Consider the following 12,030-nt stretch of genomic DNA (forward strand, 5'->3'; position numbering starts at 1 on the left):
GACTCTCAGGTTGCCATTTCACCCATGGGGTGGCTCTGTACCAAGAGAACTTAGGAAGCTCCTACATTAGAATTATTTTCACTAAGATAAAGGGGTTAGAGTAATCATTCAGAATCCACTCGATACACACATGTCCTGCTTTGACATCATCATAAGTGAAAAACTCAGGCAAGCTAAGGCAGTGTAGTGACAGAATCATAGCAATGTGGACTCAAAAGCAACCTTGGAATTCCAGTTTCTGAGTCAGTGGTGACTGGACACACTGGGCTGGTAATGTGCTTCTTATCTGAGGATGAGCTGCCTTTCTATTGCAACAATCCAGTGACTCATACTGAGAGTATCTGCACTACCATTTGTCTAGCAGGGAATGCTGATAGTTTGTGGGGGGGAAATGGCCTTGCTCCAAAGGAGTGAAGTAATGGTACGATAGTAATAATAATTTACTTCTGCAAAGTGCCTCTTATTGTGAAGAATCACTCAACAAATTATATACGTGTATATGTAGGGATCAATCAGCCCCTCCGCAGGGGACATGGTAACCATTCTGCATCAGCAATGCTGCACAAAAGCATTTTAGAGGAGAAGTGAAGAACAGCTTCTCCAAACAAGCACACAGAAAGAGGGTGTTGTGCAATAAAAAACACCAAGACACATTTGTCTATATCTTTGAAGAGGAAGCTCTCTTATCTTCTTTCCTAATTCCAGAGCAGTGTCAGAGTAAGGCTTTGTGCGAGCTTTAAAAAACACCCGGGACATACAAAAAACCTGAGGCACAAAGGAAAACAATAAATACATGCACATTAGAGAGATGAGAGCCCAGCAACCTAGCCACACTGTTACATTCAGCCTCACCCCCATGGAACTGCACCCACAGTGCCAACCACAAAGCCTTGCCTTGACAAAACATGAAAGCATTGCAGTTTACCCCCTGCTCAGAGGGCCCAGTTAGATCAGATCAGCAAAGTGGGAATCCCACCTGTGAAAATGTGCCTTCCACCCATGCAAGAGTGGCCACTGCCCCTCTCTTGCACACTTCCTCCTGCTGCTCAGCAGTGCTGAGTTTCACACAGCCATAAAGAGGCATATTTCAACTCACTGAGATGGGGTAACTCCTCTGAAGTTAGTAACTCCTTGTAACTCCTCTGAACTGTCCCAGGTTAGGCCAGCTGAGGTCATCACATCTCAGCTCTCACCAAACACCAAGGGAGGAGCCCAAGCAGCCCAAGCCCAAGCCCAGCCTCTGCCCATCCCAGCAGTTCTCTTACGTTGGGACCACTCCGCTGGGGACCAGGGTCCTTCTGCACCCTCCCATGCAGTGCCCAGGCTCCTACACCCTTGATAAACCCTACTTTAGCTATAGGGCTGCTTTGAAAGGGGGTGAGCCTACCTTCCTTCCCATCTCACCAAACACCCCACTCCCTCCTCTGCTCTGCCATTAGTGATCATCTGGCTGCAGGGCAACCAAGGAAACAGGCAGATCCGGCTGAGAAAAATCAAATAAATAAAATAAAATAAAATAAAATAAATAAAATAGTTGTACTCTTTCAATTCCCCAACCCAACTCATAGTGCTGAGGTTCTTATGCTGACACAGCGCAGCCTCTGGGACCTGCTCTAGCCCACACCCCCTGCTTTACAGCAGATGAGCAAATCCACAACCCTTGGTCCATTTCTTACTCACACCTGAGGAACCTGTGAGGATAACATAAGCAGGTGCAAGTCACCACTAGATAGTGTTAAAAGTGTCTCAAAGGAGGGTTATTTCATATCTTCATGGCAAACTGCTATTATCTTTCTTCTTTTCACAATAATCATACAGGAAAGCACAGTAAGGTTTAAATAACTGTGCTTATTAACTCTGGGTAAGGTATTTCATGAACACTTTGCTGTGCTAGTAGTCTTTTGAACCACAGTAGGGCCAGCAAACCAGTCCCATACAATTTAAAAGTTGGCCTATTCCAGCCCACTACAAGTAGGCTTTAGAATAATAATTACTGCAGTTACATACGTAAGCAACCCCGAACAAAGAAAATGCATCTGGTTTCTCAAGACAATGCCAGCCAAGGAAACAATAGATATACCCAGTGTGGGAATTCAAAGACAACCAACAGTGACCTAATTGTTCTCCTATCAAAGTCTATAAGGGTTTTGCTATTGATTTTCAATATAGCTACTGTTTGCATAGGCTGAAATTTAACAGCGGTGCCTCTACCTTCAGTTTTACAGGCTCTCTCTTCCTGTTCATAACTGTGCTTTTTCTTATGTCAGCTCTAGAACTTTTTTATATAGAAAAGTCATAAACATTCAACCATATTGAATTTTCTCTTGGTTCAGTTTGAAAGCTGGAAGCGAGGCAGGAAAACTTTTATCATAGACTCAGAAAAAAATCAGCAAACACTGGGGAGTCCCTCTGCAGAAAATTACATCTACGGTCTGACACACATTCTTTTCAGAGTGTTGCAAGAAATTTTAATCTAGGAAGATATAAGGTTGATTCAAGAAACATCTGACTTGTTGGGCAGAAGGAATAGGTAGGAGCCTAGACTGTGATGCTATAGTAGTCCAGGAACCATCAAGACCAAAATCCTATCCGATTAGCAGTGTAATTTCATTGACATACACAAGCTCACCTTTAAGTATATGGGACATCACACCCCTAAAGCTCCCATGAAAGCATATTAGATATTCATATCACAGTAATGGCTAAAAACTGTCAGCAGTGGTATTTTTTAACTTGTTTCCTGCCAATAGTAATGCTGTGCTAGATGGTACACGAAACAATCACCCCACTACAAGTAAAGGCAAGGACAAGACACCTCAGAAGGACAAGATGAGCAATTGAACAACATTTAAGTATTGTGTTTTGCCACCCCTCTGTTTGCACAGTACAGCTCACCACCCACCCAGCAGACATTTTTCATATGTTATTTAGAATATGTCAACAAATGCATGTTTATGTAAAAATGTTAAACATGCCCATGTGAAGGAAGCCAAGATGATATCAACTATCCTCTCTGCACCTGCTTTGATTTTGTTTTCGTTTGTTTAATTGAGTTTCCTCACTGTGAGTGGCAGGGTAGCTGAGTCTTAAAAGCACACATGATGGATCTCTCAGACTGAACTACCCAGCAGTCTTTGTAGCGAAGGTCACATCTTAAACCATTCCCTTGCTCGTAATCATGTCAGAGTCAATAAACATTCGTATCTGAATACCAAATGTAGCAGTGCTGGTGGTTTAGATTAAGGAGGAAGGAACACAGGTCAGGCAAAGAGACCGCTCTATTGGTTTTCTCTGTCACAGTGTCTTTGATCAATACAACTAGCATCTCTCACCACCTGTCCCACCATCATAGGAATATCCTTCCTATCTCTGCAGAATAGCCTGCCTAAAGTCTCTCATAAAAAAATATGATTACTCTCTTGGTATTTTTACAGAACCTTGAAATGTGATCTGTTCGGGTCTTTCTTCAAGGTGAGACCTGATCTTTTCAACCATGAATTTGCAAAGCTAACAAAACAACTCAGACATGTTCATGAGGCTGTTTCCAATGTCACCAGGACAGATCATAAATTTTGTCGCCTCTGCCAAAACTAGGAGATAAGCTCCAGGCTAAATTGCAAAGTCAGAGTAGTCAGCTCAAGGCTGAGCCTGAATGCTTCTGACACCCCCACACATATGTTGAAGTACTTGTAGTTAGCCTCTGGCTTTCAAAATTGCATTTAAGTAGCTAGAGTTTGTACTCCTCTGGGTCTCAAATAAATTTTACTGAGTGGAAAATAGAGTAAATTATTAGTCCCGATATTTGGGTAATTAGAAGTTTAGCCAATTTATATCAGCAATTGCAACAACAAACAGAATGCTGCAGTATGCCTTCTGCATCTTGCTGGACCAATTGGTACTTAACAACAGCAAAATTCAAGGTTGACTGCTGACAAACCAGTGCTCCCAACTGACAGCACTGCCAATGATATTTCTGCCAATGCTATTTGCAGGTTGTTTTAAATCTCCCCTTTGTGGGAAACTGGGGGAAAGGAGGGACTTGCGACTGACTATTATCAGACTAAATTTTTTCTGAAGCAACATCTGCTTTTAAGTGGTTCAAGTCACCTACTCAGTCACTGGTGGGATGGGTTCACTGTGGCAGAACAATAACAGTTTAGGAAGCATTTTCAGTAAGTTTTGGTAAATTTTGAGTACTCTTCTGTGTGTCTTTCCTCTAAAAAATTGGTGATCTAGATAGTTTTAAAGACAAAAGTAAAGAAAAAAGAGTAAGCTGAGTTTAAAATTCCAACATGGTGCAGTGCCCATGTGCAATCTGGGTGCACCAGACCTAAAGTATATGTTGTAGTGGTGCAGCCAAATTCTTCACTGTCCTGGACTTTACAGAGATATTTATGCCAAAGAAAAATTTTAAAAATTACTCTCCCACTTTGCAACATCATACAGGATCCCTTCTATGCCGGTAAAAATACCAACATAAAATATAGAGCAGAAGCAATCCAGGCCAGTTGCAGTGATGGCTGTTCACCTGAACACCAAACATAGCTCATCTTGACCACACACATCTCTGCTATTAACTACTACTTACTCACGAGAGAGTCCATTTCACCTCAAAGCTTGGGAAGCCCTGGAAAAATTGATCAGAGTGCTCACTCTTCTATGCTGGCAAAGACACCAATGACACCTGAAGTTACATCTTCAGCTGCCTTGAAAAATCATACCTCATGAGGATTTGCATCCATGCCCTCCTATTACTGGTGTTTTTTGATTTCTTATGCTCTTCAGAAAGTTTTACCCATCAGCACCATGCAGTTTTGTTAAACAATTCTACCCCATGAAGTAGCTAATTTGAACACCATGAAAATGTGATGTTTTCTGCCATGCTAGCAAGAGCTGCATTTAGGGGAAAAAAGAAAGGGAAAGAGAGGAAAAGAGAGAAATTAGAACTCCCTAATTGATTCACAAACCAAAAGGATCGAGAATGCTTTGGACTATTTATTCACAGTTAACGATTTATCCAGCCCTAATTACAACCGCTAGAACATTTTCCTAGCTGCAATATTAATTATACTTCATTCATGGCTGCTATTTATATAAGCAGAAGATGAAATATGCAATTAGGTGATCAAATGCTGCACTGGTATCATTGATAATTATTTTTTTTTACAATAGGTATAATTATCCCCTTAAAATCATGCTAAAGGTTGCTTGTAATTGTTGCCCATCATTTACCACAGAGTTCAGAGAGAGTTCCAGGAGAGCCTTTATGGAATCAGAGAGCACAAGGCATCCCCTGTCCCACAGGCAAACTCAGGTCTCCCTAAACAGACACGGGTGCAGAAAAGTTTCTCTATTTGCAAAGACTTGAATATCAATTACAAACACGGAAAGAAACAGAGAAGCTAAGGGACAAGGCTGCCAAGAAACACCAGATCAGAGTCAGGACAACACTAGGTGCACAGTCCTCAGAAAAACTAAAACAAAGAAACTTCTACACCTCCATGCTGAGCCTAAAGAGACTCAACACTGCAGGCAAGGGCACCAAACAGCTGGAACCCCTGTGCTGTCAGAAAAATAAGACTCTAGCTTGACAAAGAAGGAGAAATTAAAAGAAACCCTTGATTCCATCACCATTTTCTCCAGCTATGGAAACAATCTATCATGGCACTTTATATTTAGCTGAACACTTGCGTCAGAAAGGATAAAAACAGGAAGAGAACTAATATCTTGGTCTTTTATATTGCTCCATGTATACTGCTTTTCATAGGAGGTAACACGCTATTTTCATTTTGTAGGCAGTAAAGTTGAAGTGCAAAAGAAAATAAAAATATGCTAAAGCTTACTGTATGATGCAACAGAAGAAATAATATTTCCATTTTAGAAGCTCCTATAAAATCTATTAAAGCAATAAGTTCTTGAAATGACTTTTTATGCCATGTTAAAAAAGGAAAGAAAAAAAGGAAAAAAGCAAATACAGCATATTTAATTCCATAAAATCCTGGAGAAAATTATCCGTGTGAAAAGATAGATATTAATATTCAACAGAACATATACTGGCAGTATATCTGCTTATTTTACATCTCCCATGCTTTGCTCCCATAAAGATCTTCTTCCCCAGAGAAGAACAGAGGAGATGTATTCCAGGGCTTCGGTTTTCTTACTTGCAGGTTTGAGGAGGGGGTTGCAAACTATTTTTTACTCCATCCTTTCATCAGAAGTCTATTTTGGTCATTTCAGTGAACCTGTCTTTGAAGGTTAGTTGACTGTTCGCACTTTCCGTGTGGAAAATGAGAACACTACCACAGATTCAAGGATCTCCTTTTAGAAAGAGAAGTATAAATATGAGAAGATTATCACATTTAGTATTTAAAGTCCCAGTAACCTGCAGGATTTCTTTCTGTGAGTGCTGCTAATTGTCACACTTATAGGAAATGGTGAACTGTAACTAACAGAAAGGAAGCTGGTTAGCTTGTGTTTTGCTCTGAGAGAGAATCAAGCCAAGCCAGACTTTAAGTTATTGCAAGCATGGACAAGTTTGAAGGCCTGAACAGACAACCTCTATCTGCAGAAAGTAAAACAATTTTGGTCCATGATTTACTGTTCTGGAGGGGCAGCCGTGAGGCTGAATCTCAAACTGGTGAAAGGGCGCCTAACACTTGCCCATTTGTAATCAGAGTAATCGTGAGCAGCCAGATTGCTGGTAAGAACACCCCAAGTCTACTGTACACTGGCAGGACACAATTATTACCCTAGTGTCAGTCATAAAATATTTGGTAGCCAAACTTTCCTTTAAAGTTTCTCCAGAAGTGAAACTCTGAAAGGGAATGCAGTGATTTGGAACAAGTTACATATAAGCAAAAGCTTAAACAAATAATTTCCACAGCTTTGCAATTACTTCACCCATTCCACCTTGGTAATGCAAAACTGGTTTTGTTTTGCAAAAGTGTTTACATTTAACCTGATTATTTTGGCTTTCTATTAAAAATACTAAAGCATTATGTTTAATAATTGATATTAAACTATTGCAATGTGACCAGAATGAGATGACTAAATACTTTCAAATTATTTTAAAGCAGGAATTTCCTTTTAAATATTTTTAAAACTTTGATTCCTATTTAGAATATCAATTTTCAAATACTTGAATTTCTATTTTCTAACTAATTTTTGCCAGTCAAAGCACTCCACGGCACTACTTAATTTTCACTGTTTCTTTGTCCATTTAATAAATAATATCTCTTCTTATAGCTCATTCAGAATTTATTGCTGGAAGTATATTTCTGTAGGGAGTTCTTTTTTTATGGTCATGACACACTTCCTTCCAAAATTTAACTTATTGAATTCCTTTGGTTTTCTTAGCTGACCTGGGCTTTCCAGGAAGAAATATGTAGCTTAATATATTTGCAGCAATAAGAGCCCTCACACAGCTGATGAAGCAGTAGCACTGGCTAAGGTTAATGGAGAGAAACAATCCCTTTAGAGCATGCTTGGTGTGGTACCATGGAAATCAGAATGATTTTGCTGAGCAAAGAAGACATTTTTCTTTGAACATTGCTTCCTTCAAAGTAAACTAAACTCCAGTCCCTCTCCTCAGAACCATGCACTACTTTCTAAGGCTGAGACACATGATGGATGGCCCACATTGTTTGAAGACAAAGCTGTTTATAAATATCTCAACCTACAACAAAGGGCCTGATCTCACTTATAACAATTTTAGCTCAGCTTTACATTAGTGAAAGAAGATCTGTACTATTTAAACTCTGGAGAGTAAAGTTTCTTCCAGAAACGTGATCTGCTTCCTGTATTTAAAAGATATTTATGCTCCCCCTGTAGCAGGCTGAAGTCTGCAGGGATTTTTTTTCCTGAAGAAAGATTGATTTATGATGTTCTGTTCATGTTGCTATGTAGTCAGTCCCCTCTGAATTTAGAAGGTCTTTAACTTTTTACCTTCACCCAGAGGACTTAGCAAATGCATACAGAAAAAGGGGATCAACGGGATGAGGCTATCACCTGATGACACCTGGGCCAACATGACATCATACAAATTTCTGTATCTCAAAACACAGACTGTGAACAATAAGAGGCATGTTGATAAAATACACCCTTTCCTCATTTTAATGAAAATAAGTAATTAAGATATCTTCCCTATTCCTCTTTCTACACCCTTGCAGCTTGTTACCTGCTTGTCCTCCTTTCCAGGTTTGATGAGAAATATCTATAGTTTCTCAAACATGTACCAGTCAAACTGATGGACTCACATGTCTCAAAAGCAGTGGTGAAGGCAAGCCAGAAGATTAGAAAAATGCCACAGTAGGTCATCCAGAAGAATCAGCTCTGGAGGGGAAAGCAGAGTCCATTAATAACAAACGTGCTTCTTTCCACTTCAGAGCTCTCAAGGTGCAAAGTTTCAGATGTGCAAGACTTGACAGGCCTGTAACACTTACAATTAGGGAGTGCAGACAGGGGCATTTGGCACCAATGAGATGGTTCATGAAGAAAATGTACCATTTCAGTCATCTGAAAAGGGGAGCATTAGACACTTGTCACAGGCAGAAATTGGAGGAAGATGGCAGCTGAACAAGGGCCAGGACACTTGTAGCCAGGTCACTGAGAAGACTAGAGTTTAGGCAGTGGGAGAGGAGTGCCTCAGTGATCAAAGACCCAGAGAAGCAGTGCATCTTAAGGAATGTTGCAGGGAGCAGCAGTGCAGCTGGAAGAGCAGTCAGTATCACTGAGCCAAAATACAAGACTTCTCAGGACCCAGAAAAAGAGTCAGTGAAGTCAAAGTTGAAAAGAAGCAAGCTCCACCATGGCTAGACTTAAAAGAGTACAGAAATCTGGTGAATTTGAAGCCCAAGCAAGGGCTCAGCTCCTCCATGGGTGAGTCTGAATGGCTGACAATGGAATGTGAACAGCCCATGCAGTGCTTGGCTCCTGCACCCACTCATAGGCAAGCAGCACTAGGGCTCTGCAAGAGGCAAGCAAGCAGGGGCAATGCCTGATTAGCATGGGACTGATGGGGCTGGTTTCTCCAGTCTGAAACTCACTCTTAGTAAGTTAGTGTTTAGCATTTGCTGATTCAAACAAAAAGAAAGGCAGAAAGTTCACACCTCAGACATAAGCAAGATAAGATTACTCAGCTTTCCATCTGAAATATATTGTAGGATGCAAAAAGCTTAGGAGAAACTCACCAATTCAATCTTCATAATTAAAAAGAAATTAGACCACTCAGTCAAAACAAATAAACCCTTAGAAACTGAAATTGCTTTCTTATTACAAATTATTTTCCCCTTCAGTTCATGGGGGTTTTTTTATTCCTTATTTCAGTGTGGTAAGAACTAGAATTTTGATTGTGTTTTTTTGGTTTGTTGATTGGGGTTTTTTTAGGTTTATAATCTCTGCAGGGCTAGATTATTGTATGACCATCCACACTAAGGTCCTGTTGGCTTTGCTGGTCTACAAGTAGTCAAGTTTACTTTACAAGGGAAATCTAGCTTGATCCTGTTCTTTCACGAATATTAACAAAAGTTGGCTTCATTTAAGTCAGCTGTCTAAAACTAGTGAAACAAGCAAAGGAAAATAAAATGTCTGCATTTCTACCGTTTTTGTTCTACAAAACCTTGAGAGACTGAACAGTTATTTTCTCCATCATTTCTACTTTAGCAAAATGTTCCTAGCCATCCACCTAAAGCTTGCCATTATGTTTGCTTTTTAACAAACTACACCATATCAAGGGTTAAAAACCCATCTCTTGAATTGGTTTGGAGCACAGACTTGACTTATATTTGCTCAAGACTGCTTACTTTAACATATCTTGAACATGCTGGTAAAAATACATCCTGTCTCAGGGCAAACAAACTGCAAAAGACTAGCTGTTGATTTTATCCATGTAATGAGTTAACATAATATGTATGGTAACTGTATATACAAAAGAATTTCCCAGAGAAATGTGGATTTATTTTACTACAGGAGGAAAATAAGTGAGCATATTAGAGCAGTCAATGTGAGAAATATAGATTAACAATGTGCTTGGCACTGAAATCACACTGGTGTACAGCTGATTCACTTCTGATTTACATTAGTGCAAATTCAAACTGGTTGTGACTTTCTGGTTAATGTGATGTTAAAACTCCCTCCTTAGTCACTGATCTGCAATGTTTCCCTTGAGGCAACTGTGACAGAGTGATGATTTCAAGAAGGCTGTTATCATTATGGCTCTGTCACTGTCCATAGAACAAAATGAGCTTCGGAAACATGAACTATTCATTAAACTAGTGCAACGTGGACCTGGAAAAAAAACATTGTATGAAGAAAATAACACAGAATAAAAGCCTTTCATCTTTATACAACTCTGTCCTGCAAATAATACAGAGTAGAAGCAAGGCAGTGTAAAATCAGACCTCTCCATTAGTCTATGTAATTTAGACAGTTTTCTTGACTGTCTTTATGTTTGTTATACTTGGCACTGGTGAATCACTTCTTGCTACATACTCTTCAGTAATGATGATGTAAACTACTGCTGCAAGTGACAGAAAAAAATATTTCCTTTCTTTAGGTAAAGAATTTGAGTCCTCATGGAAAACGAAAAAATCTGATTATTCGGCACCTGCAGCTATGGCAACCTGCCAGAATAATCATATAGTAAAGTACAGAGCAGTGGTAAACCTCTATTGCAGTCTGCCCAAATCAAATATTTTCATCACAGAACAACATGTACCTAAATCTCTGCCCAAATTTCTTATTTCTTTCAACTGTTTCCTGTGTAGCTGATGCTAAGTGCACCCTGGATAATTCCAATCACAAACCCAGCTGGGAGGCAGCTAGGAGTGACCCCCACCTACCTCTGCTTCACCCTCCCCATCCAGCCAGCAGCAGGCAGCCTGGCCTGCAAACATCCCCCAAGTGCACTGCAGGCTGCACCATGGTGCTGAATTGGAAGTCTATGCCAGCAAATTATGTTTCAATACATCAGCAAATGTTTTTAGAAACATCCTACTTATCAACTGCACTCCTCACAGTAATTTTTATAGGAAGCCAAACATGGTGTTACAGAATAAAAGTCTTTAAAGGTTTGTTTTACTTCAGAGGTTTGTCTGCCTTCTTCCTCTACCACAGAAAACCTAACATTTCCCCATATATTTGTCATTCTCAAGGAAAACATGCACATTTGATGTACTCAGAATATTTGATTTAGAATTCATATGCATAAAAATTCACTGAAATCCCATTTGCTTTTACTGGCTTTCTTTTAATACAAGAAAAATATTACTGATACTATGCAGGATGGCAAATGGTTAAAAAAAGCACTTCACAGATGCTACAATGCCATTTCTTTGTCTCAAGCAGAAGGGTTTGGACTTTTTCTGTTGGAGTGAGATGTATAGTATTTCAGACATCTCTAACACCATTTGAGACCTCCTAGGACATCCAAGCCACATGTGATGCAGGACTTCTGGGAGACCATTGCCTGCTGGAGAAAGAGGTAGGAGGTTAAGCAGAATACTGTTAGAGCATCTCAGATGATGCTAGATGATTGAAAATTGCTGAATGGTTTCACAAATATTGTTTCTTCCAGTGAAGAAGAGCAGGTAGTTTCCTAGTATAAAAAAATCTCTGCCAATTATCCCTGGAGACTCCATATCCAACCCCTCTCTCACTCTGCTTCATTGTAAAGCCAATTTTATGCTAGGGACAGAAGAACATTTCCTTAGCTGCTAAGTTCATTTGTGTGTTAAAAACCTGAAAACCCCTCAGTCCATATTTAGTTCTCAGCTGCCACTGAGGCCTTCACCTTTAGAAGAAAATTAAAAATCTTAACAACTCCAGAGAGATAACTGACTATAAATGTACCTTCTCAGATTTACGGATGCATGTACAAGAGCTCTGATGGGTCTTGGATCCAATTTCTTAGAGGCCAGGCCATTAAGAAATTAGACATTTGCTGAAACTACTTATGGGTGCCCAGTATAATATAAATATTCTATATATATATATAGAGAGAGAGAATATATATATTTTATATATATATATATA

General features: G+C 39.7%; 1 long non-coding RNA gene across 4 annotated transcripts in view; it reads right to left on the reverse strand.

Annotated features, from left to right (window-relative positions):
- Window positions 1-11,285: 11,285 nt before the first annotated feature.
- The window catches only part of LOC127469327 (uncharacterized), a 31,256-nt gene continuing 30,511 nt past the window's right edge, over window positions 11,286-12,030 (reverse strand). For all 4 annotated transcript variants that reach the window (XR_007903945.1, XR_007903946.1, XR_007903943.1 and 1 more), the window contains one exon: window positions 11,286-11,467. This is a non-coding gene — a long non-coding RNA (uncharacterized LOC127469327). The remainder of the gene's footprint in view (window positions 11,468-12,030) is intronic.

This window comes from Manacus candei, unplaced genomic scaffold (assembly GCF_025592945.1).
Source record: "Manacus candei isolate 608988 ecotype Guabito, Panama unplaced genomic scaffold, ASM2559294v1 h1tg000017l, whole genome shotgun sequence".
NCBI classification, from domain to species: domain Eukaryota; kingdom Metazoa; phylum Chordata; class Aves; order Passeriformes; family Pipridae; genus Manacus; species Manacus candei.